This window comes from Corvus hawaiiensis, chromosome 3 (assembly GCF_020740725.1).
Source record: "Corvus hawaiiensis isolate bCorHaw1 chromosome 3, bCorHaw1.pri.cur, whole genome shotgun sequence".
Lineage (NCBI taxonomy): Eukaryota > Metazoa > Chordata > Aves > Passeriformes > Corvidae > Corvus > Corvus hawaiiensis.
In genome coordinates this window covers 118,536,296-118,561,854 of record NC_063215.1, presented here as the reverse complement: position 1 = coordinate 118,561,854, position 25,559 = coordinate 118,536,296, and the positions used below count along the sequence as shown (strand labels likewise).

General features: G+C 44.2%; 1 long non-coding RNA gene across 4 annotated transcripts in view; it reads right to left on the bottom strand.

Annotated features, from left to right (window-relative positions):
- Positions 1 to 25,559, bottom strand: part of LOC125322571 — a 117,601-nt gene that overhangs the window by 38,651 nt on the left and 53,391 nt on the right. For all 4 annotated transcript variants that reach the window (XR_007202091.1, XR_007202094.1, XR_007202093.1 and 1 more), the window contains exons 2-4: positions 9,496 to 9,666; positions 8,423 to 8,538; positions 6,827 to 6,921 (exon numbers count right to left, since the gene is read on the bottom strand). This is a non-coding gene — a long non-coding RNA (uncharacterized LOC125322571). The remainder of the gene's footprint in view (positions 1 to 6,826; positions 6,922 to 8,422; positions 8,539 to 9,495; positions 9,667 to 25,559) is intronic.

Below are 25,559 nucleotides of genomic sequence, written 5' to 3'. Positions count from 1 at the left end.
CCACAGTGCTCTGAGGGAAACCACGGTTTCCAGGATCTCCAAGATTAGCCCCTGTTTATCCAACAGCATCCGGGGACCAGGGCAGCAGCTCAGAGAGCAGAAAACGTTTGTGGGCTGCAGGGAAAGAAGGAGGCAAGTGCCAGATGGAGAGGAAAAGGAGGCTAGAGAAGTGCTGTTGTGCTGGGAAATGGAAGAAGGTGGAGTGAAAAGAATACTGCATTTCAGGAATCATTTGCAGCATTTCAAACAGACTAGGAATGTGCACCCTGGCTGTCCACTCCCATGAGACAAGGCTGAATCCATGCAAGACAGCAGTGGGATTATTCTGGTTTGCAAGCTCTTAACGGAGAGACTTTCAGGCTTCAGGAGCAGGCAGCAGACAACAGAGCAGGCATCTAGAGCCGTGTATGTCTGTAATTCAACCTGGTAATAAACCTTGACCCAAATTAGTGAGAACTTCAGGAAAGAGCCTTGTGCTTTGGAAAGCTGGACTGCCCTTCCTGGTTTCCTTGTCATGCTCATCATGACAAGAGATGATCAAGCGAGAAAGATCCAGAAGTTATTGAAGGAAACTGAGCTGGTCCTTGGACCTTAAGTTCAGTTGGCAAATGGAAGTTTTCTTCTTGGCAATAGTGAAAACAGATGCAACTAGAGCCAGAATGTCTCCCTCTTTCCACAGAGGAAAAATGGCAGTGCAAGTCAAAAAAAAAGTAAAAAAAAAAACAAAAAAAAAACCTGTGTCTCTTGGTGCCAGCACGCCACTGTTCTCTTCTGTGTAACAAATAAGGAAGGACATAATATTTCTTCTCTGTGTTGAGGTTTTATTGACTGAGATGTAAGTTTGTATCATGCTCACCTTTGCCTTGCAAGTGCACAGTGAAATGTGTGGGCTGTAAGGAGGAGAAGAGAGCTTCTCCCTGGTGGGCAGTGCTGGTTCCCAGAGAGGGCTGCCAGCCAGCTTCCTCTGGGAGAGCTGCTCCTCTTTAATCCTTGCAATTGCTTTCCTCATCCTACCCAAAAGGATGACTGCATGGAGAGATGAACCTTTCCCCATGGAGACAATCTCCTTGTGAAATTGAAAGAAAAGTTCTGTTGCAGAATGGGTGACCCTAATAGAATGAATCTCTCTGCTTTGGGAACAACAGTGGAGAATTTATCATTTACAGTCATTTTCCTAATGGAGGGTTCCTTCTTCTAGTTCTATTCCTTAGACAAAAGCTAATTGGAAAACAAACATCTCCTCCCCAGCTTGGGATGCCTCTAAAGCATACAGATCCTGACAGCTCTCCAGAAGATGTGATGCCCCAAATGGCTGCTCTTTAGGGATACCTGAACATGTTCATGTTCTAAAAAGGGACTCCCACAATTCCCAGCCCGGATAATCTCAGCACTCCAAGGGCACAAGACAGGGGGTTTTAGCATAGCAAAGTCTCTCTGGACATATTTCCAAGCAAACAGCTGTTGTTGTAGACAGGGACAGGAGAACCTTCATCTCCACATCATCAGGAGATTTACTGTCAGCACCTACCTAAAGTATAAAATGCCTGCTCATTTTATGGCTCACAAACTTGGGTTAGTCATTGATCTCTGGTTGTGCATAGAAAATCCTAAAATTTTCTGGCTCTCACTCCAGCCATCACTAAGGCAGATTTCCCACTATAAATTCAAGTGATCCATCATCTGAACTCTTACACAAGCCCTTTTACTTCCTTCTCACCCTTTAAGTCATAACTACCTAAGCTAGAAGTACATGACAAAGGTTTTGGTAGATCCTGAAAGAACACTGAAAGATTCCTCTCCCCCTCCATAATTTCTTGTAAACAAAAAACACTCAATCAAGACTTGCTTAAGGCTCAGAGGTACATTTAACACCCAACAGCATGAAGCAAAGGAACAATACAACTGTGCATTTGGCAGTGCACCACTGCAATAATTTCCAGGGTAAATGATCTGGCAATTTTAGCCACAGGGATAATATCCAGGCCAAGGTGGCTAAATTCGGCCTGGCCTGCATCTGACTGAAGAAATCTGTCACATATCCACAGACACAAAGATGCACAATATCCCTGCCTCCTCCCATGGCATATGCCAGCCTCCATCCTTTGGGTTATCAAGGCTAATTGTGAGCCACCAAAAATACTCTGACATATTTGCACAGCGCTCTCATGAGCTGTGATTTATTTTACTAAAAAAGAACCCACAAAAAAAATTTTAGGGAGGAAAGGAAAGCCATGAAGTTGTCTAAGGCAATCAATCCAATTCTATTCATGTCTAATCTTTCTTTGCACACTGGCCATTACTAACTTTGTCCCTTTCTGAGCACCCAGCAGGGTCTTTTCAGCCTTGTTGTCATCTTACATATAAGCCAGGAGAAGGGGGGGAACACCCAAAGAACATTATCCTCTTGGAAAGGCATCACTGTAATGGCTCTATCCGTGCCAAAGCAGACCTTCCCTTCCAGATGTATCCCTGGGCAACCCTACTGCCAAAGGGCTATCTCGTATCCCTGCCCCTTTTTTGGGCTGATCCAAGAACTGTTTCCTCAAGCAGTCTAACGTTTTGGTCCCTGCACGTGGATTTATTGAGCAAGGGCTGTGCTTACTGAGATAACATGAGGATGGTGGCACCCCAGACTCACTGGAAATGAGGTTTGTCTCATGTATTAAAAACATGGAAAATGTACCCCAAAGGAAGCACAATGTGCACATCCTTCTGCTGCTCACTAGTGAAAACACATGGAAATGCTGTGGTCCCACCACCCACCACCAAAGCAAGTCCTATCAAATTTAATAGGCCATTACCAGCTTCCTGCTGCCTCCTTCAGTTCCCAGGGGAACCCACCAGTGACATGGCATTTCCAGGAAGTCCGTGGAAAGCCTTTCTCACTGTCTTTGTAATTCCAGAGGCTTTTAAAAGAATTTCTTCAAAGCCCTCATGCATTCCTTTACCTTCCAGAGCTTTGATAGTGTAGGTCTTCTCCACAAAGCCCAGCAGGCAGGGGTTGTGCTCCTGGCTCCTGCACCAGCAACCCTGGCTGGATTCCTCGATCCAAGTTTTAAACTTTTTCCATACACTTGTTATTTGCAGGGTCTGACACAGGAATGGACCTGGCTGGTGGCAAAGCTTGCATTTTTTCTTTGAAAAGGTCCATATTAACAGATCAAAATATTGCTGAACATTTTTTTAATAGCTTAAAACATGTATTTTTATAGTAAATACAGGCCAGCGGTCCAAGCCTTCCATAGTCAGTGAAATGAGGCACTTTTGAAAGATGAATTTGGTGCCATGACCTTGACTCACTCTTTGCACACAGAGGAAAAATTGTGAGTGTGTCACATAATGTCTTTTAACAACATTTATGTCTCATATTAGTCCTGCGTGGTACTGCCATATACATCTCTGTAAACATTACGCTATGCTATATACATACACAAAATCCACAAAGGCATCCCAAACACTCTTGGGTCATTTCCACATTCCTATATGCAGGGCAGGAATTTCAGCACTCTCTTGATGCAATCCACAACAGCCCATCCCATAACCTGGTTTTTGTTGGTAGCCTCCTAAAAATATCAGTCTGCATTTATGAAATCAACTGCAGTCTGTTGCTTATGCTTTGGAGCATAAGGAAAACCTCGACTTGTCCCAAGCACTACTTCACCTGGCATTTGGGTGGTCTCAAGCCAAGACCATACAGAAAAGGCTACAGAAAATCACTCTGTTTAATGGCATAAGCAGTGTTTTTCTTGAATCACAGGTAGTGGAAATTTTGTCTCTGATTACCAGCAGTCTAGGCTGAACACACATCAAAAAAAGACTGAAGAAAATGTTTTGGGGGGAGACTGCAACTTGTCTACTCACATTTTGGCTTTTTAGGACACTCCTGACAATGTTTGGCTGTTTGCTTTTCCACTATGAAGCATGAGAAAGCAGAGAGCTCATGTGATTTGAACACCTCCTGTGCTTCAGTTTTCTCCTTTTTCTCTGCTCTCCTCATCTCTTGGGGTCTTGAGCCACAGAAATCTTTAAGAAGGCTTCTTTTTTCTACCTACAGAAGCTTTACCCGTTAATGAAAGACTCATCTAGTGAGTTGACATCATCATGTTTTCATAACCTACTATTCCCTGAATCACCCCGGTCCTCAGCAGGGATTTTTTTTTTTGGATCGACAAAGTTAGTACTAAGATGAGCACTCTACCTGTGACAGTAAATTAGTTCCTATTTAAGGTTTCTGATTAAGTTTGGTTAAGTATCAGAAGAGGGTTTTTAACTGTTTCAAACGCAGGGTGAGAATCACTTCCAGAGAGGTGGAAGCATAAAAAGGCACTGTGTTTCTCTTCTATGCATCCACACCATCCCTGCTAGGGGAAACGTCTACAGACATTTCCACTTGGATGGCTGACTACAGTCCCTCCTAAGCCATATTTTGAGATCTTGCAGGGCAGTATCTGTTCTAATGAAGAGCAACCAGACTTTTTTACTTCCTTGAAAGATGCACTGTTTTATACAGTTTCAACATACTGGGTCTTCATGTGCGTATGCAAACACTCACAGTCTTGTCAAACCTGACCAAGAAACACTCTTGTTTCCAAGAAATGGGGGTTTGAAGCTACCAGCACAGAACCATGCAAGAAGAACAAAAAAAAAACTAAAGACAAACCCAAAAAGCAACAAGAGCACAACTCCTCCGTGCCCTGCTACTTTCAGCCTCCAACAATTCTGTTAAAAAGCAAAGGCACAGTGCAAAGATACCCATCTCAATTCTGTCACTTCAAACCCGGTCAGAATCAGCACACTGCCAGCATCCAAAGGTGCAGACCTTGCTGCTCTAAATCTCCTAGAGCTGTATTGCTCTGGGAAAGGACGGGAACCATAAAAAGCCTTAGCTGGGAGGCAGCTTTTATGCTCATGTTCAGGCCTCTAGTAAGTTGTCCCACAAAATGTAATGAGACCTCCTGCTTAGCCAGGGCTCTGATTTCCATAGTTTGTGCCTGCAGCACTCTTACATTTTATAAGCCATATTAACTCACCTCTTGCACTGGGAGGTTGGGGCAGTGGCACACTGTCTAATAATGGAACATATTTGTTAATACTAATAGACATTTGTAAAACTACCACATGCCTTCGGCCTTCAAGTCAAAGCACAGGATGCTTGCTAGGCTTGTGAAATGTATGATGTAAAACTTGGGATGTTTTGGTTACAACATATCTCATTTATTTTTACTGTCATCACCCTCCCTGGTATATAATACCTGCAGCATACAGAGTGAAATATTGCAGATGTTTTCAAAATAATTCTGGGCTGGTGGAGAAACCAAAAGGTCTCTTGTGCATAAGGTCTGGTTATTTTCAATTCAAAACAAGTAGGTAACAAAGTTTCTGTGTGCTGGTATTTTAAAAGGCCTGGATTCCTCTGTGCTGACTCATACTTGCACTGCCCACCCAAAAACTCACCTCTGAGAACTTTCAGAGAGACTTCAGCCATTTTGATACCCTCAGGATCCAGGAATGAAGAGTAGAAAGATAAAACTAGTTTTAACTATTCATTAGTTTTTGGTACTTCAGATAATTTGTGCAATGGCTTCAGGGGTTTAATTGAATCACTTTTCCCACCTTGTCTTAATTTTAATTATGCAGCAATCATTTTTACCAACCTGTGCAAAGAAGCCGTATGAAAATGTGACATATAACAATACACATTTACCTAAGCTCTAGGACTACTCTGACCTACAGGCGATCAGCTAGTGCCGCCAGCACGCAAACGACCAATTAAAGAGTTAACAAAATGCCCTCCAAATCACCTACACGTTCAGGTTTTTGGACTGCCATGAACATTATACTTCAACTGATATAATTTTTGACTGACTGATTTACTAAGTCTGCATTGGCTAAAATTCTTACAGCCATGCCTGTAAAACCGAAGAATCAGGTTTTATGAGGTGCTTTCATTGTCATTAAAGACGATCCCACCTTAGCCCTTTCCCTAACAAGACAATCTTGCAGCAGTCATTACAAAATGTGATCCCAGCTTGTCATCAGGGAAAAAATGGCTTGCTAGGTCAATGAGGACTGCACTAGGTTCATCTCAAGGATGTAAGACATCCGTCTGCATGGCTAGCAGCCAAAAACAAAAAAAAATTAAAGAGCCACAAAGGATTGGGGTTTTTCCAAGACTTGGCTCCCCAGGTTTTACAGGTAGCCCATTCTAGAAATCCAGAGAGACTGAATCAGTAGTAGCAAATGGATGCCTTTGCATCTCTTCATGATTTACAGTGTACCAGTGAGCATTTCACTGCAGACAACAGATCATCAACAGCCCGAAGTGCACAACAGAAATGACCCCAAGGCAGACAATTTCAAAGAAAAATGCATTCAGATGTGTGCTTGCATGGGAGTAACAGTGATCCAGGACACTGCTAATTATACCAACTGAGGGAGAAGTGAAGGCTGGTAATCTGCCCAGGAAATCCCGAGTTCCAGTCCTGCCTCCAACAATAACTCAAGCTGTGGTTTTGTATCTCCTTTCCTCCCTTCCTCAGCTGGCACTGGGATTTAACAAGAGCCCCTGACATATATTACACATGGTGCCACGAGGACTGACATTCTGACAGTGTTCTGAAAACAACAAATGGTCTGGGTGACCTCCAGAATCTCACATATTGGGTAGCCTCTCATAATGCAGAAAGGTTCTGCCTTCTATGAGCAATGTGGTTTCATGATGGTATCTCACAGGCAGAGGCTGATTTGCAAATCCACCATCACAATTCCATGCAAGGAAAGAGTAACTCTACAGTGAAAAATGCTGATCCAAGAGATTGGTACTGACCTGAGACTTGCATGCAGATCCTCAGCTAAGCTGGTGCTGTGTCTCTGAAGCTGACTGACATCACAGACTTCACACCTGGAGGGATCTTTTCTAGACTGGAACAGAAAGAGAAGAGCGTTACTGATTTTCCTTCTCTGGCCACAAAGACCCCAAATTCTGCCCAGATTTACAGGTGACGCCCCACTGGCTTTGCAGGGCCCAGCAGGTGCAGCTCTCCTGAACCTGAAAGCATGCCAAAAAGCCGGCCCAAAAGCCACTCCTATCTTTGGGATGCCACCAGAAACTGAAGGTAGAGCTAAATGATCCAGAATGGAATTTCTTTTCCACCCCCTGCACTTTCCTTACTAAGAAAAGGCCCATGGGGCATGTTGGCCAAACAGCTTCTACACAGACCTGCAGGGAGGTGAAGGGAACGGCACCATGGAGAGAAATGAATCAGCCCAGGGACTTGGGGCTACTCATCTCCTTTCCACCTCCTTTCCAACCTGAGTGCTCCCGTTTTGCAAGCCAGTGGCTTCAGGGAGCATCGTGGAGGTGACACTCTGGGCCTTCCAGGGGTTGGGGAAATCAATATTGGCAATGTGAAGGACACTTAATGACAGAGTCATAAAAATGGTGTTTTGTCAGTGGTGGAGACAAGAGGGGAAAGAGGCAGTTATAAATGGCCAGGTAAAAAAAACAAAATTAAAAACAACAAAAACAACAACAACCACCAAAAAAACCCCAAAAAACCAACCAAAACCACCCCCCCCCCAAAAAATCTAATAATGGCAAAACAAACCAAAAGAGTGAAAACAAACCAAAACTCAGCCAACCCACAAAACTCCCAATGCATTATTTGTTTGGCTGCATTTTCTGCAAAGCCCACTGAACAAGAGTGAAAAAAGCAACTGTGTGACACTCAGAGCTGCTTTGCTTTGAAAAATATGGAGACAAACTTAACAATGAAGAGTCGGGATTCCATAGGGTTGTTTATGTATGGAATACAGGCAAATGCATATGATTATGTAGAAGTGTGTCTGTGTGTAATGTAGCATTAACACCAATTCTTACAGCCTTATGAAATGATATATTAAAAAGAAAGGGAGGAAGAAAGGAAAAGCAAGCTAGATTTTTTCCCTCTTTTTACAAATATGATGTAGTTTACAGAAGCATGGTCCTTTTTTAGGAAGAATTCTAAATGCATCATTCAAATATTGTTTGAGCTGAATACATGATATACATATCATGAATACATATAATCACAGCACGGTCTTTTGTGGAAGTTCTGAAAATAGCAGTGGAAAAAGCTGACCATGAGTTTCCATCTAAGGATTTGCATTTGGTTAACATGTGTGAACTGACTCCATTCATCCCATCCTCAATGGGGACTCTCCAAATGGCCAAGCTGAAAAGTTTGGCCTGGATGGCAGGAATCATTTTGTGGGGCTGATGTCAAGGACAGCACCTACCAGGTGAAATTATGGGAAGGAACTGGGGAACTCCATTCTGCTGAAAAGCCCTTGTAGGTTATGTACCATAACAGCTACTGCGTTGCAAACTGCTGGCAAAATATGTGGCAAGTTAAGTTGTAAGTTATCTGCTGATTTTCCTAACCTTTTTCCACCAGTTCCCCCATGGCAGGAAAGTTTAAGTTCACTGAGAAGGCTCAAACTTCCTTCTCTCCATCTCCAGTCTTGCAGGATGTAGCTTAGTTTCTCTCACTTCTCCCACTGCAGAGTGTTGGGGAAAAACAAAGAAGAGAGAAATCAGAGGAAAAAAGGGCAATTAGGTGGGTGAGCTTCAGAATCTCCGCAGCCCCTCTCGGCTCTGCTGGGAAGAGGGGAGGTCTGTGCCAACGGTGTCCGGAGGTCAGAGGGGACATCCCTGCCCCCTGCAAAACCTGTGGGAGCAAGGGAAGCTGAAGGATGCAGGAAGGGTGGCAGGGAGGGCTGAGTGCTCTAAGTAGCATGTTTCCTAGGAAACCTTCGACAGCAAATATCACATTAGTCCTGCCTTGTGGCCCAGCTCATGTGATGTCAAGAACAATTTCTCACAACTCAGCTCAGAAGGTTAGCAAGACTTGGTGAAATGTTCAGTGACTCTGGCCTGGCTTTCCAGCTGGGAACAAAACAAGAGACTGAGGGTGTTTGCATTGTTTTGGAGCTTTGTAACAAATTCCTAACCAAACGTTTTATTATTTTTATTCAAATTGTATTTCCCTCACAGCCTCACAGGTTTGCAGAGACTCACCCAGTTGCAGTTTTTATTCTCAAGGAACTTCATTTAACAAAAGAAAGAAAATAAAAAAACAGCAGTCTCATGGAAAGCCTTGGAACAGTTAGATCACCGTTCAGCTTGTGCACTGATTATAAAAGCTCCGTCATAGACTTCTGGCATTACAAAACTTTGTTTACAACTATCCTTTCTAATTTCTGTCAGCTGCAGCCTGAAAATATCCATAGTCTAGCAGATTTAACAAAAAAAGATGTGAGATCTGGCAGCTAAATTCAGATATGAGATACACTCCAGCCTCCAAGAGGGCTCTCAGCAGGGCCTTGAGCTGGGACCCAACACCTTGGGATGGGTCTGAGGGCAGAGACGCAGAGTTTGGTTCTCAAGGCTGCACAACAATCTGAGGCTGAGTAATTGGGAGGCTGTGTGATACCACAGACCTCCCCATGACATACCTGTTAGGCACAGGTTATGGTTGTCTTCCCTGAATTCCTGCAAACCAGCCCAACTGGAAGGTGACCATGCTGTATTGTAGAGGAAAAGTCCCACACTGGCTGCCATTCCTGCTGTCTCCACATTTGTGACTTCAGTGGCATCGGACTTCTAATTTTTGAAGAGAAACGATACTAAAACGGAAAAAAATTTTCCTCTGGTGACACACTTCATCTCATACTTAGTGAAATATAAAGACCTCTTTAATAGAAAGTAATATATTTAAACAAATTAAAAATAGCCCCACTAATTTCTTTTTAATCATAAGCTAACTTAGGCGTTTGACCTCTTTATTTCCTTTTGCTGCTTCTCATCTTCAGTGATTTGAGCCCTCACATCTAGAGGATTTTTTTTCCTTTTTTTTTCCCCCCTCCTCTTCCCAGGGAAATAAGCGAGGAATACAAAAAGAACAAGGTTGCTTGAGGTACCTGAGAAACACCAGCATTGAAATAGGCCCATCACTCCCTTTCATCCCATTTTAGGTACATGAGGCCTGATGGATCAGCTTTTCCTCCAGGAAAGCCAGGATTAAGGGGGTCAGGTCAGCAGTGTGAGAATGCCTTTAAGAGCAGTGTGGGAACACAGGGCTTCCTTATTAACACGTTAATGTACTGAACCCGAAGCTCATTTTAACAAGATGGAGACAGTACAGTCCTCCCCCCTCAGCCCAAACCTGTGTCCTCAGAGCTGCTTGATCCACCAACTGACAAATCTCCTGGAAATTTCATAAACCAGAGCAAGCGCAACATTAGGATTTACTGACCACTGCAAAGGTTTCTCTGAAGATCCAAAAGCAGAGGTTTAAACAAGACAGCAAAGGCTGAAGTTGCAGCAGGTGAAAACCACAGGAGGCCCCTTGCCCTGCCAGCATGCTCCCATGAACAGCCCTCACGCTGGGACATGGCACCTGCCCATCCCTAAACCCCTCATCCCACAGCCTCAAACGCTGTCTGGCCGCAGCCCACCTGTGCTTTCCTCTTGGCTCGGTGTTCCCACCTGTCCCCAGCCTTTCCGCCCTCTCCTCAAGATGGCGGCACCTCCGTGAGGGCAGGCGGGAGCTGCCCCCGCCGCTTCCCCGCGGCTCGCCACCACCGCCCCGGGGAAAGGGGGTGAGAAGCAGCCATTTACTAAATTATACAAAATATTTACTCAGTAATAATACTGTTAACAAAATAATTAAAATTTTAAAAGCCGTTTCCCCTCACTATCAAAGCTGGTGCTCTGATCTTTCCCAGCTGACAAAACCACGCTGCGCTTTTCTCCCCACACAGTCTCCCACCCTTGCACACACCTGTCATATCAACCAAACATGCAAATGTTTGGGGGTTTTTTTAAGTTAATTCTATCCCAGAGCAGTAACTGCTCTTATAACACTTTCAGCAATGCTTCTTGTACGTTTAGGACCTGAACAAAGCAAGATTTAAACCCTGGTCATGCATAAATAGCCATATCACCATCACCTGAGACACCTGGATAAACATTCCCTCTTTCTTCCCAGCTCCCGACGATGAAAAGCAACACCTCACCCATGGGAGGTGCAGTCAGAACCTTTGGGTTCCCTACCACGTTGTCACCTGCTTAAGACCGGGATGGGAATGCAAAGAGCCAGATTAATACCAATGCAGACCAAAAATAATATCTCAATATCTTATAGATAAAAGATTTGGGAAGAAATATCTGTTCTTATCTGAGGAAAGATCTATAACTCACTCTTAGCCTTTCATCACCAGGAGGAAATATATTGCGACTTGGACCAATCCATTATCTGTTCTTATTTTCCTCCGTACAGGTATTTATTTCTCTGGCTCCCTCTTTATCAACCCAGCCACCCGTGATCACCTAAGCGCAAGGTTCGTGCAGAGCCCAAGCCTGCCCTCCCACTCGGGTGGGAGTCTCTGCTCCCCTCTGACCAGCAAGAATAAGGAGGGTACATCTTGTTTTCACACTCTCCACATTCTTCCCTGTCTGCAGCTGAAAACCCATCCCTTATGTGGTGTCATTTTGTCGTAATGGGACAGTGGGTGGTTAAAATCTGCAAGGCATCGGTCTCGGCACTGTAAATCTCAACATGAAGGGCTGGAGCTGAGCTTTTCCCCAAGCCTGTACATGTCCCAGCCCAAGGTTTTAGGTCAAGCATATTTTGAATTCCATCTTGTTAGAGTTACTGGCTCATGCACCAGTCTCCCCTTCAGCTACCAGAGAGGATCCAGGGCTGCTTCCAGCCCTTGCCTCAATGGTTTGCAGTCTAATACTGGGATTAAGATTTGCAGGTACATTTCTCCACAAGGGCAGGAACCCATTCACTCTGCATTTCTTTCCCAGAAGTGCTGAGTTCCCTCCCTGTATACATACATATGCCTGGTGAAACACAAATCTCTAGGATTTTGAGGTAAGATTGAATTTCAGCATTGATAGTCACTCATTCATTCATGGAAAAAGATACATGGACTTCATCCTGCCCAAGTGTGGAAGCTGTTTTTTTTCCAAGGCATATTACATGCTGCAGCCAGCAACTGGCTGCCCAGCTTGCGACATGTGTCCTTTGCAGAAGATTCCCCTATTACATCAGCTTGCAAGAAAGCTTCCAAGTGGAAAGGCATCTGATTTTTAGTTTGGCACTGGGATACTACTACTAATAATAACAATAAAAAGAGTAAGCCTTTTCTGCTATAGCCTGGCAAGAGTTTGCCAAAATTCGGAGGTTTGAATAAAAATAGCTGCACGTCCACATCGGTTAATTTCTCTTGGAAACTTTAAAAAAAATAAAATATTTTTGATAGCTTTACCTTGCACTGCCCAGCCACATTAAGCCACAGTAAACTACATTCTTATGGTTGTCATAACATTTTGCCCTGTGTTGCTTGTGACGTGAATAATCTATTAAGATACATGCAGTGCAAAGTGCTGCCTTCCTGTCTCCAAGTTCCTGCAATCTCCTGTAACAACCCTGTGCAATTCCTGCTGGAGTGGTGCAGGAACAACTCTCTGCCACTGCCAGAGCTGACCAGAGGGTCCAGGATAGTGACTCTGGATGGGCTTGGCCCCAACTCTCAGGGCTGTGGGGATCAGCCTTCCTCCCACTGTGCTCCCTCTCCTCCTTCCCATCCCAGCCTGTCATCAATCTCACTAAAATGACAGCAGACAAATGTTAGCCTTTGCAAAGATCAGATGAAATCTATGGCTTTAGGGCTGCTCACCAAGGAGCAGGGCAGGCTACACCAGACACGGGCACCAGCAGTCACCTCCTCTGTATCAACCCGCTCAAATCACTTTGGCAGCCATCACAGTCATCCTCCACAGGCAACCTGAGTGCTCAGATAGATTTTGACAAACTTCAATGCTTAGCCTCTCCATAGAGTTGGGGTTTTGTTATTTTTTTTTATAGCAAGATTGCTCATTCAAGACTGGTTTTGGGGGGGAGAGTTTTGAGGTGTGTTTGGGGTGATGCTGGAAGCCACCCCACCAGCAGCTCAGGAGTGCACAGAATTGGGGTTTATTTGGGGTTGGTACATTTGTCCCTTACATGCTCTGTAACCCAAATTCTGCTAGCCAAGGGGAAGGGAGGGGAAAAAAAAAAAAGGAAAAAAAAAAAAAAAAAAAAAAGATTACTCCATGGCATAAATATGCTGTATGTGCCCTTGTCTCATGCAATTTCTTTACATCGATGTGCAGGAATATTTATCCCCAGTAGAAATGTTTAACTAATCTGGTAAATGTCAAGCCATATGGTGTACATTGTAAGGATTTCATCAGGCCTTTTTAACTCTTTGTGAAAGTCTCTCCCTCTCTCTTTCCCCTCTCCTTGCTTCCCCCCTCTGTTTTTTTCCTTTATTTTTTCTTTCCCCTTCTCTTTTTTTTCCTTGTTGCTGCCCTGCCAGAGCCTAGAAAGAAGGAGATAGAGCAGGGAGTGTTATTACCCACAGTTAGATCAGGGATGTGATGTTCATGGTGTACAATAACAAGCAGTATTAAGCAGAAGTGCAACTCATGAGGCGCCTTTTCGCTGGGCGAAGAATGTAATTTTTATCAGCAGTGACCTGCAGGAGAAGATCGCTAATACTTTTTAAAAAACAAACTGTCCACCCCAACAATGCACAAAATTCCCAGAGGCTACCTCATCTCTTATCGCTTCCTTTGAATAATCAAGTCTTTACAACAAATAAACTGCAGTTGTGCAGCACTTTCAAGTAAAGGAAGCGTTTCTGCACTGTAACTATCTGCTGTATCTCCCAGAAAGATAGAGTGCAATTTACAATAAGCAATATCAAAAAAGAATAAACCGTTATGTTCGTGCCAATCCTTATTCATGGTTTTATAACAAGACATATCTGTTTTCTTCCTATAAATCTTGACTCTATTTTTAGAGTTTGCAAATAATGACTCCAGTCTTTGGCTGCCTGCCACTTCTGTGAAAAACTAGAATAGCCACAGTGCAAGACTATAGTATTTAAAAAAAAAAAAAAAGAGAAAGGGAGAAACAAAAAGAGAGGGATTCTTGCTGAACTCTGTGTATTTCCTACCAGGAAAGACCTGTTCAAGATCGTGGTAAGTGATGCAGGTGTGCAGAATGTGTCAGGGAAAGCAGGAGCAGCAGGGAAATTTGGCTGAACTTCCACACCTATTTCGGAATTCTTTTGCCTAAATCTAATTGCTTGTACCTGCACGGGCCCTTTGCTGCATCGCAGGCAGACGCTCACACCCAGCAAGGCACGAGCCAGCCTCGGCTGCTCTGCTGGGCACCACTGCTGCCTTCCCCTCTTAGGGGCCACCAAACCTGCTTTTAGCGGCTGCTGATGGACACAGCTTCTGAGGGCAGGGGATTACAGAGGACTTCTCGCTATGGTACAGCTCAGGAATGAAGAAAACCCCACCAGGAAAAACTACCACCTTCAGCCGAGGCCTCCGGACATTTTAGAGCCGTGGCAGGCTAGGGAGGGGGAGCTGCAGGTCAAGGAAAGGATAAGATCTGGGTGGCTGGGAATGAGGAGGGAGAAAGAGGAATGTAATGAAGGAGGTAGAGAGGGAAAAGCAGGGAAATGACAGCATTCAGATAAATTTAGCTCTGAATCCAAACTTCAGGGGGAGGGGAGGCGTTTCCTGCCCCAAACCTCTGAACTTTCTGAGATTCTCCCATACCGCGAGTGATTTACCTGTAAAAAGAACTGCAAAGAGGGGGGGGGGAAGAGGGAAAAAATTGAAATAAACAGTTCTCTGCTCTTTAAACAATCTTTCCATCCTACTCCTCCAGGGTCAAATGTTCAGGCACAAGGACACAAACAAAAATAAAAAGAGATAAAGGAAAATCACTTTTATAAAGAGGATCTTTACACAAGTGCATTAGCCCCAGTTTTCATCAATGTAACAACAGTATATCAGCTGTTAACACAAAGTGCCTTCCCCACATACCTGCCAGTTCCCCAACTCCAAAATATTTATCGGTACATTATTGAAAACCTAACATTTCATCATTATTAAGGACATTACTAAGGCGAGTAATAGTACAACAACTGTCAGCGTAGTTATCTGAGCTTTGTTATGTGTGTTTTGGAAAAAAAAAGAGAGTCGAGGCTAAGTTGTAAACACACCGAAAAAAGGAACAAGACAACAAATTATTAATTAATAATTAACCAGAAGCACCAGCCTAAGACGTTTACTGTGAAAGCCATCAGATGAATGTATCTATTAGCCATGTGTATGTATATATATATATATATATACACACACACACACACACACATCTTTTCATTTCTCACACTAATGTGTTTCTAATAACAGCACTATCTGGCTGTACAGACAGCTTATGCCTGAGCAGCCTCTCAGCATTCAAGAAGTTGTTGACAAAGACTCCTGTGGTGGCTTGTCTGATTTTGCGTTATTTCCTTTAACCGAACCAGTAAGACCTGCACTCCTGACCTTTGCTCAGAAGGCTAATTTGAGATTAAGGTAGTCTGAAAATAAGAAATGGGGAGTACATTTTTAAAGCACAGAAACATTCCTATAAGTAATAGAAGATAAGGATCAATTTTAGCCCCAAACCACTCTGCTCTTAAAGAGATCTGTGGAAGGACTTTGGTGAGACAATAAAGTCTCTTAATTTCAGAAAAGTTAAAATCACTCAGCTTTGTCTTTGTACTACTAAGTGTTTTAGGGCTTGTAATAAAGATGATGCCCATGACTTTGAGTCCTTGGTGTCTTTACAGTCACCCAGTAGGACATTCAGAATTCCCTTAGGAAAACTTACACAAGAGCATAAAATATGTCATGCCAGATAAATGATTCTTTGTGGTTCTTATATTATTCTGGTCTGGTACTGAAGGCTGCGATACTTAAGAGCCCTGTGCAGTGCAGGGAATGAATGAGACAGACTCCTCAGTTGTAAACCCACCAAAACAAAAAAAAAAAAAAAAAAAAAAAAGACAAAAAAAAAAAAAAAAGACAAAAGGAAGAAGACAATAAACATTAATAATTGATCAGAAACACCAGCCCAAGACTTTCACTGTGAAATCATCAGCTGTCCAGAATCTGTACTCCCTAACAGAGGAAAAGAAGCTGAAGACCAGTTAACTGCACTGCCCTTCTGCAGTGCTGTATACAGAAAATTCCTGTTCAGAGCCACAATAACATATTTCCCTCAGCTACAACATTGGAATGGGGCTGATTGTGCTGTCCTGTACAAGGACACCCACCGAGTCAGGGGGAACACTTCAAGCAGCAGGTAAAAGACCCAACAGTTGCTGCTGCAACGTAGATTTAAAGGCTGTTCCCTCTATTTACACACATAGATATTGTAGTGCTGCTATGCAAACAGTCCTCTGTGGACTTTTGCTTGTGGATTTTATTATAACACATTCCTGACTACGAATGGCACCTTTCCTCTGCAATATCTGCTGCTGTGCCCTTTGTGCTTTACCTTCTGACTTCTCTCCTGGTTTTGTTACTTTTCTTGCTGGCAGTGTTTAAAAAGTAGGAAATGAACTTTCCCTTCTCTTCTCTAAGAGATGCTCGCGGCATGAGAGCTGCAGTTGCATTGTATTCCCTGAACTTTGCAGCCACTGGAAACACGAGCACTATGTCAACTTGTTCCTGTCTTTGCGAGAGAATTCAAGGTCAAGCTGACCAGTGAACTCTCGTATTTAACCAGAGCAAGTCAGCGCTCGTGTGCAGCGCCGACAGTGCCTCTAGGAGAGATGTTAACCCTGTGCTGGGCCTCCCCACAGCAGCGCCCGTGTCGGGCTCTCGGGGCCGTTTGCTGCTGCTGCTGTCAGTGCGAGCTGGACACGCCGCACATGTCTCGGGGCCTAAACAAGTGTCCCTTGCCGGGATGTGCGCCGTGCACGGGAGGCCCTCAAGGGGTTAATACATGCCATTCCCGAGTTCAGTGAAGGGACAGGCAGAGCCGAACAGCGGGAATTTCAGGATGTTAATAGCCTCTTCTCTTCCGATTGGCCCAGAACGAATGCAGGGTACAGTAAATTGTCCTTGTCAGCTTAGCTCGCATGATGATATGCTTTATTTCTAGACATGCCTTGAATCTGTCCCTTGAATTTATGTTCAGAAAATAAACACTTCCAGACGGCAATAAAGCATTCAGTTGTAGCTGGCTGTTGCTCAGTCTCAAGCCAACTGAAGCCATTTACTTCAGAGTTTCTAGAGCTTGCAAAGCTTTGGCTCTCTCAGTTCCTGCTCACGTTAGCAAGTGTCCCCCATTCCCCTCCTCAACCCTCGGATTTGAGAGGATGTCCAAGTGAAGCTCCAGAGAATTTCACTTGGTTTCCATGCACCGTCCTGAAAGATGACATCAGGCCACCTTGTACACACACACACAGACCCTCCTATCTTTTATGGCAGGCAACACTGCAAGGAAGGTAAATAAAAGAATTAATGGCAGCAAGTTGCAAAATAAAGATATCAATGATTCAGGATATGAATTTCCTACCATAAAAAAAAAAGTAAATTAAACAGCTGTTCCATTTGTGCCTGATGTGGCTAAGGAAACAATTGGTGGCTGGCTGATTTACTGATTAGGAAGGTTGTATGCAGTAATCTCCAGGTGTTTCTGAGAAATGCCCAAATAGAGCTGCAGTGTTTGTTTGCAACCAGTAATTTCATGGCTATTCCTTCCCTCCTCAGTTCCCCTCAATAACACCAGTTTATAACTGCATAGTTACAGTATAGGAGAGTTTGGCAAAAATCAATAGTAAATGCACATAGGAGACAACAAAAGAGCAATACAAATAGAGAAAGCCTCGTTACAGCTTTAGTTTATTAGAGGTGTGTGGATATTAAAATGCTTTCTTCAACCCAAAGGCAATAGAAGAAAAAATACTGAGTTGCATCCACCACATTTAGGGTTGGGCAGCCACCACTCAAACATTATACCTGGAACAAGCTGGAAGAGCACTGTGCATAGGTGGGTTTCTTTCTTCTCCTGTTTAACATGACACAGAAATTCTGCTCAAGCCTATTCCTCCTGAAAAAAGCCCCCACAGAGGAGCCCATGTGGGGCCAGAAGCAGCTCGTCAGTCATCTGAATGTGCCTGATAGCAAAATCATTTGATAAGAAGGCTGGAGAACTGCAGGGGTACTGCTCTGTTCTAGATTATAAACTCATTAGGAGATAAGGATGCAAAAATAGGAATACTCCAGGTATCAGGTGGAGCTGGAGTAAATTCCCACAGATGGCTGCTTGGTGGAAACAGCTGCCTGCTACAGGGCCAGGCTGGCCAAGAAGGAGGGTGAGCACAGGTGGTGGCTCTCCCACCTACAAGTGGGGAACTGGGACGGGGGGGGGGATGGCCAAGGGACCTAACACTGAGATCAGCACAGAGGCTGGAGGGGGGGCACATTCACCAGGCCACTTTCCAGCAAGACACACACTGCAAATTATCCAAACAGAGGAGGAAAACTCCTGCTGCACCATTTCTTCCCTTTTTGCCCCCCAACACCAGGCCAGATGCCTCCCATGCAGCAGGGGTGCAGAAAACATCCCTGGGGCTGCTTCAACAAGGGCGTTCAAAAGGTTTTGCAGTTTCACAGGAAGTCAAAGGGCAATTACACTTAACACCCATCCCCCTTCCTTTCCTCTGGCTCTTGCTTTCTGTTCCTCATTGGCTCTCATTCCCATCTTTCCTTTCCTCTTCTCTTCCCTTGATCCCATTCAGGGACTCCAAAGGACTAATTCAGCACAGCACGGCCAGAGATAACTTAAAACAATGAGGAGATTTGCAATTAGGGAGAGTTTTAAGGACTGGGAATTGTGCATGTTTTACAGTCATCTCTTGGTGATGGGGACTTTATCTTCAGGAGATAGAGCTCGTTCCTTAGCTGCCACAGCCCCACCCTCCTGCACCAAGTGAAATTCCACATTTTAACTAAGGTGCTGCTGTATTTCAAACATATCCCATTGGAAAAAAAAAAAACGTTAAAGATGTACGGTGTACTTTGACTGATTATCAATGGTGTACATGCCTTTAAAATCCTTTGTTAATGAGGTATCCTTATTACCATAATCAAACACGCTTAGAAACTTGTCACAGATAAGCAAAATTCCTTACATTCTTTGCTCTGCCTTTCCTTTGGCATCTCTTCCCCATCCCCCTCTGAAGCTTCTGAAGGTTAGGGACGGGTAGTGCTGGAAATTGAAGTCCTCTGTTTACCCCCACAAGCAAAGGAACAGTCAAAGCTTCCTTGCTCTGCTGCAGAAATGACCCCGACGGTGACCTGAGGAGACCACCCTCCTGAGAGCAGAGAGGTCACCCAGCCTCCACACAGGACCTGCTCGGGGCATCCTCTGCAGAGACAGCCAGGGAGAGATTGCAAATCATCCAAACTGTGCCAAATTATGTGTGAAGGTTTTGTAATGCAGACTACTGTCCACCAGGGATTAAATTAAGAACATCAAACCCAACACAGAAAGAATTTCATTTTATCCTTAAATTCGACTTGCAGTGTTTTATTTAATGCTGCTTATCAGCCCTCACGTCCCAAAACACCTCACCACCAGAAAATACTTAAATAAATTGGGCAATTTGTGCAGAGGCCCATACAAATTTAGCATGAAAGACTCATACTTTTAATTTGTTCATACAGAACATGGACTCTGACAGCCACTCAGGCAGCCTTTCCCATTCATTCCAGACACCATCTCTTCTGCCTGTGTTTACAGAGTACCTATCTAAATAGCACAAAAACTTGATTTAAATGTGAGTGGTCTGACATGAATCAAGTGATTGATAATTAGAGCAAAGTTAGAAATATACTCAGCTCAGACAGGAGAGTGTGCACATCACTACATGTCAGCATCCAACAATTCGTATTCCGAGACTGGACCATTTCATGTGGAATTGCAATCCACAGCAGCATTTTTCATAAATCTGACTTCTTGTTACATAAATACACAATCTTATGACTTGAGTTTGTTGGGGGGCTTTTTAACCTAGGGAAAAAAACGTTTCTGCTCTACTGTAGCCTTTAACATACAGATTTGCTTATTTTTAGATTCAAGAACGTTGTTGAGCACTAAAAACCTGAAATAAGTCAAGTTATGAGTGCTGAGGACCACTCCAGCTCCTTTACTGCAAAACCACACTGACTTCCCTGCAGTTGCTTCCTCTGAGTTAAAAAACAAGTCTCCAAAAGACAATAAGAAAAGAAAAGAAAAAAAAAAAAATTTGGGGCTGGTAGTACAAAGTAAAAAGCTGAGGAAAATTCAAGCTTCTGAATATAGGAAAATTTGATTCACAGAAAATATACAGAAAATTTGTAATCAGCGCCTAAATGTGCAAAGTAAGTAGAAGAGATTAAGAAAATAGAATATTGACCCTATATACATAATCAAATATATATATACATACACACACTTTATATTAAGCAATAACATTCCAATTCTCCAACTAGTAGGACTCTGTTAAACTCATTCACCAAATGAGCACTTCCACTTTGGAGGCTGAATATCAGTAAATGTGTGAAGAAAAGCCACTGAAAACACACGTTGTGACTTGGCAAAGTGGAACAACAACTCCTACAACACACTGTTATGCCATTAAAACTCTTGATACTCACATCATCCTCTGTATTGATCAACTATGGCTGCTCCTGACCTTGTAAAGGCAGTAAAAATCCTATCGTTTTGGATGGTGGAGGGGGACCCAATCCTGTTGTGGAACTCTCCTCCCAAGTGTGGTTTGAGACAGAGCAGCCAAAACGCTCATGAAAGGCTACGTGGATTGGGGCTTATAATCCGACAAAGCACTTGGCTGCAACACTGCCTATTAAAAAGTCAGCGCTTGCCAAGAGTTACCACACAATTATGGGATGGCTGCACTATCTCCAGAATTATAGGGATGACTGTAGTATCTCCGACAAGGCAGTGTGGGAACTGCAGGTTAATGGTATCTCTTAATGGCGATGGCTGTAATGTAGGTTAATGGGATCATAATTTCTTTTCCCTGGGAGAATTTGTGAATTCTTCCATTCATTGCCATTATTTTTAGCAGCAAATGAAGGATGTGATTCCGACCTGGAGATGTTTGCACCAGGAGGTTTTTAGTGAAGAGCCTGTTCAACTTACTGAAACCAAACCCAGGACGATAGTTTCAGGACTGGTGAGGAAGACTCAGACCGGAACTTTTTTTTGCCCCGGTGTATTTGGTGCTGCCCACATTTCGGAGAGCCCCTCTTTTGGGCTCATCCCACAGCGTGCCCTGACTGTGGTCCTGGTGGAACACTGACACAGCCCACTGAGCTGAGCCCAAATCCTTTACACCCTGAAACCCACTGTGTGGGACATCGTGGGGATTGCAAAACCAGCCGCATCCCTGTCCCTGCTTATCCCCACACTGCCCGCTCCCTCCTGCCCTTCAAGCCTTGCTACCGAAGTTGCTGGAGGGCACAGGCTGTTTGTCCATAGGAAAACCAAAGTTTGCTGACTTACCAGAACAAGGCACACCTGGCTGTCAGCTTATCAGCCAGAGGTGGCGGGGAAAGAGAGGAAAAGCCTTCCTTATGCAGCACCAAGGCCCCAGCTGGGCAGCTGGAAGGGGCGGGGGTCTGATGGTTTTGCTGTAGAGAGGCATTGCCCCCTCCCAGTGCAGCTTCCCAGGCGGGTTTGCTGGGCCCTGGCGAGCGGGGCAGCACTGCAAACACCCCTCAGAGGGAATCCTGCCCACCCTTTCACCCTTTTCCTTGCTCTTTCCTCATGCCCCCATGATCTGTGCCCCCGTCAGGCAGTGGGGCTTAGCTGGGGTGTTGATGTCCCATCTCTGATGCCGCCGTGGCCCCCATGAGCGAGCGAGCACCAGGTCAGGGCTTGCCAGGGCCAAGTTCAAGGGCACAGGCTGGTACAGACATATAAACAAGGGAATGGTATGTAAGCAATAAAGACATAAAGGTTAGGATCAGGGCTAGCAGTACAATAAACAGCTGTGATAACCCGGTTTGTTTATAGATAAAGAATTTACTGTAAAATCTGCAATGTGCAGGATACGTTTGTTAACGCTTTAAGGGAAGTATACTTCTGGATCGTCTTTTATTTCTTGTTCTGTGCACTAAGCGTCACCAAACATCCTTTTTTACTTCTGCTTTCTTTTAAGTCAAGCCCAGGAAACACACACTCACCACATTAGCTAGAAATCTCTCCCTTCAAAAATCCCTCCAAAGAAGCCAACGCGTTCCACAGGAGTTTAAAATTGGTGCTACAAGAAATGCAGATAGCCCAGCCCTTAACAGTTAGAGTTTCCTAATAAAACACCCATGTTTCAGGCAAGGAATATCCCCTTACACACCATTTTTTCAAATTTACTATTAATACACAAATACGGTAAGCACAATTTCACCGGGGCTCTTGTAATTTTGCACAGTGTCTGTTTTGCCAACTTTTACTTTAAAAATATATTTCAGAGCGTAGCCAAGCGTTTTGCAAAATTACCACAGTGCTTCTTAGGTGTCCTGTGAGGCTCCCATCAGAAGTACCATATATTGTACTGCAGCTATTGATTCAAATGGCTACATTTCTAAAGCAGAAAATGATTGTGTGGTGAAAGCAGTGCAGAGGTGCAGTAAAATGCCCTCAAGTATATAAAGACATAAAGATTAAAGTCACCCTGCAGGTTCCCTTTAACTCCTCCAAATCCACTGTGTAATGTGTTCTTTTAGGATAAATCAAAAACTTTGTACAAATTAACATGACAGGTGCCAGTGTTCATAAATAAGATTGCTCCTCACCATCAGGAGGCTCCAGGAAAGTTTACTTTGGTTTAAATACATGCAAAAGCTGTTAATTAAATTCCCAGATGTCCAAAGAACATCTGAATAACTAGAAGGCAAAATAACACCCCAAAATTTGTCAGCCAGAACACGTATTCAGGATAAGAAATTGAGTCTTCTATACAGAGGATGCCCTAGAGTGTTAATACCAACAATTTGCAGTTCTGTGGTTAGTCTTCGATAAAGTTTTGATGATCTTAAAAAGAAAATACATAGGTGGAGTCTGTCACAAATGCTCTCTCGTCCACAGCACCAAAGTGCCTTTTCTAAACTGTGGAATACACTTTCTATCAGCTTTGTAGCAACACATTTGTTACGTAGGACCTGTAAAAGCATTTGACTGCAGGACAAATGTATTTGTCCTTGCATTGCTTTCACATTCGTTCTTGGAATACTTTTTGGTACCAGCCAGCTTCAATATCTTTAACCTTCCCCCAGTGACACCTAAAAGTGGGGTAAGCATTGCAGGTGTCAGAGAGGGCTCTCAACACCCCTGAACAGCACAATCAAGCTCAGACCATGAGCAGGGCTCTTCAGCTCCTCTTTAGCCTAATTAATAAATAACAGCAGCTTACCAATAAGCTGTATTATTTAATGCCTGCCCTGAGCCAGGTTCTTCTTTGTCCTGTTTCTGCTTCCACCATGCTCAGCAGATAAACACTCAAGATGAAATATTTCCCCCAGTCAAGCTGATGGTTGAATTCTCCAGGATTATAAGGGAACTGGTAGATCCTAAACAGATTAATCTTTGAAGAAGGAAACCTTTCAGTCCCTGGCTCCTAGCTGCTCCTGTACACAAATAAGGTATTTTCAGGAGCTTGTACTTCAGGAGCTCTGTCACTGAAATAATCAGTTGATCAAAACATCCTTATAAGTCAAATTCTGGTCCTCTCTAGCTGTGGTCAAAAGACAGATGGATGAAAAGGCATTGCTAATGCAAACCCCTATCACGTCTGGGGCCTTTCCCCTGCACAATTATCCTGCCTGGATTATTCCTTCAGGACTGTGACTGATTTACACACTACAGGAGTGTATCTCATCTGGGAAATGAGTGCAGCTTTTTAATTATTCTCTGCACCACAGTATCGCCCGCCAGGTTGTGGTTGGAGCTGCTGTGCTTAGGGCTGCACGATGCAGGGGAACAGGACAGGGCCCACCCAAACTGCTTCCCCTGACCTTGGAAGTTGGGCAGAGAGGTAACACAAGGCTATAGTGAGATGGCTGCAATTCAAATGATGAGCAAGTTGTAGCACCCTACCTTGCCTGCTCTCTTCAAGGGCTCAGAAAAGTCACTGCCCCAAGGGAGGAAGATTGGTGTGAGTGCTGTGCACAGTCAAAGCCAAAGTTGGCCAAAATTATTACTTGAAAGCATAAATAAAAGGATGGTGTTTCAAGAAAGGCTCTGACAAGGATGGCAAGGGCTTTATGTGGAGCAGGATAGCACAGAGGCAGCAGGTGGAGGTGACAGGAGATGGCACAGAGGCTGTGACAGATTCAGTTGCTCTGGATCCAGAGCCAGGCTGGGGAGCGGGATCCCACTGCCTGCCGGAGTGGAAGGAAACAGGGCAATGTGGAAGCACAGTGTGGGCCATCCACCTCCAAACACTCTTCCACAACAAAACCATCCATTATAGGAATGGCAAACAGTGGTAACAAGGAATTAGTCTGCAACAGAGTCAGTCCCTACAACTGCATAGAATCACAGAATCATAAGATGGTTTGGGCTAAAAAGACCTTAAAGCTCATCCAGTTCCACTCCCCTGCCATGGGCAGGAACACCTTCCACTAGACCAGGTTGCTCAGAGCCCCATCCAACCTGACTTTGAATGCTTCCAGGGATGGGGCTGCCACAGCTTCTCTGGGAAACCTGTTCCAGTGCCTCACCACCCTCACAGTAAAGAAGTTTTTCCTAATATCCAATCTAAACCTACTTCTCTTCCAGTCTGAAGCCATTCTCCCTTGTCCTGCCACTACATGCTTTTGTAAAAATTCTCTCTCCTGCTTTCTTCCCTTCAGGTACTGGAAGGCTGCAATTAGGTCACCTCTAAGCTTAAGCATCTTCACTACCATTGAGGAAAAAACAACAACAAAGCCCTGCAAGGTTAACCCTAATTCATTTCCCAAGGCCCCAGTCACTACTGATGGATCTGCCCTCTGGAGGAAGCTGTTTGAAGTGGGGCAGCATATCTGTGTCCTTCCCACCTGGCCACCCGTGCCCCAGCTTCCCTGGACTGTGTGAGAACAAGCACAGAGGACTCAGGTTGGACAAGACGCCTCCAGGTCCGAGCTCTGGCAGCTGCTTTCATCCTGTGCATCTATCTGAGAAAGACACAGCTGGAGGGGACCCTCGCTGGCCACAGGAGGCATCATTAGAGCCGTGAGCTGGCCTTCAAACCACCGGGTTTGCACTAAGAAGAAATGAAGAACTGTAAGAAGGAAGAACAAAAAAGAATAAACACCCATCTCTGCCCTGCTCAGACAGGTAATGTATGGAGGGGTCACACTCGTGCTGGGGGCTGTCCTGCGTTTCCCTTTTGGAACTGGCGGCTGTTACATGACAATTAGCTGCGTAGTCAGATTTACAAGATTCCTCGCCCGGCCAATAAAACCAGGAGGGAAATATAGAGATGTCCATAAATGACATATTTTCATGCTTTGTGCAACCCGTCCCCGCGAAGCGCTTTTGAGCAGCTAAGCAATTTACATCTAACAGCAAAGTGTTTTTTAATCAGTCAGATCAATTTGTGAAGAATTGGTACATTAG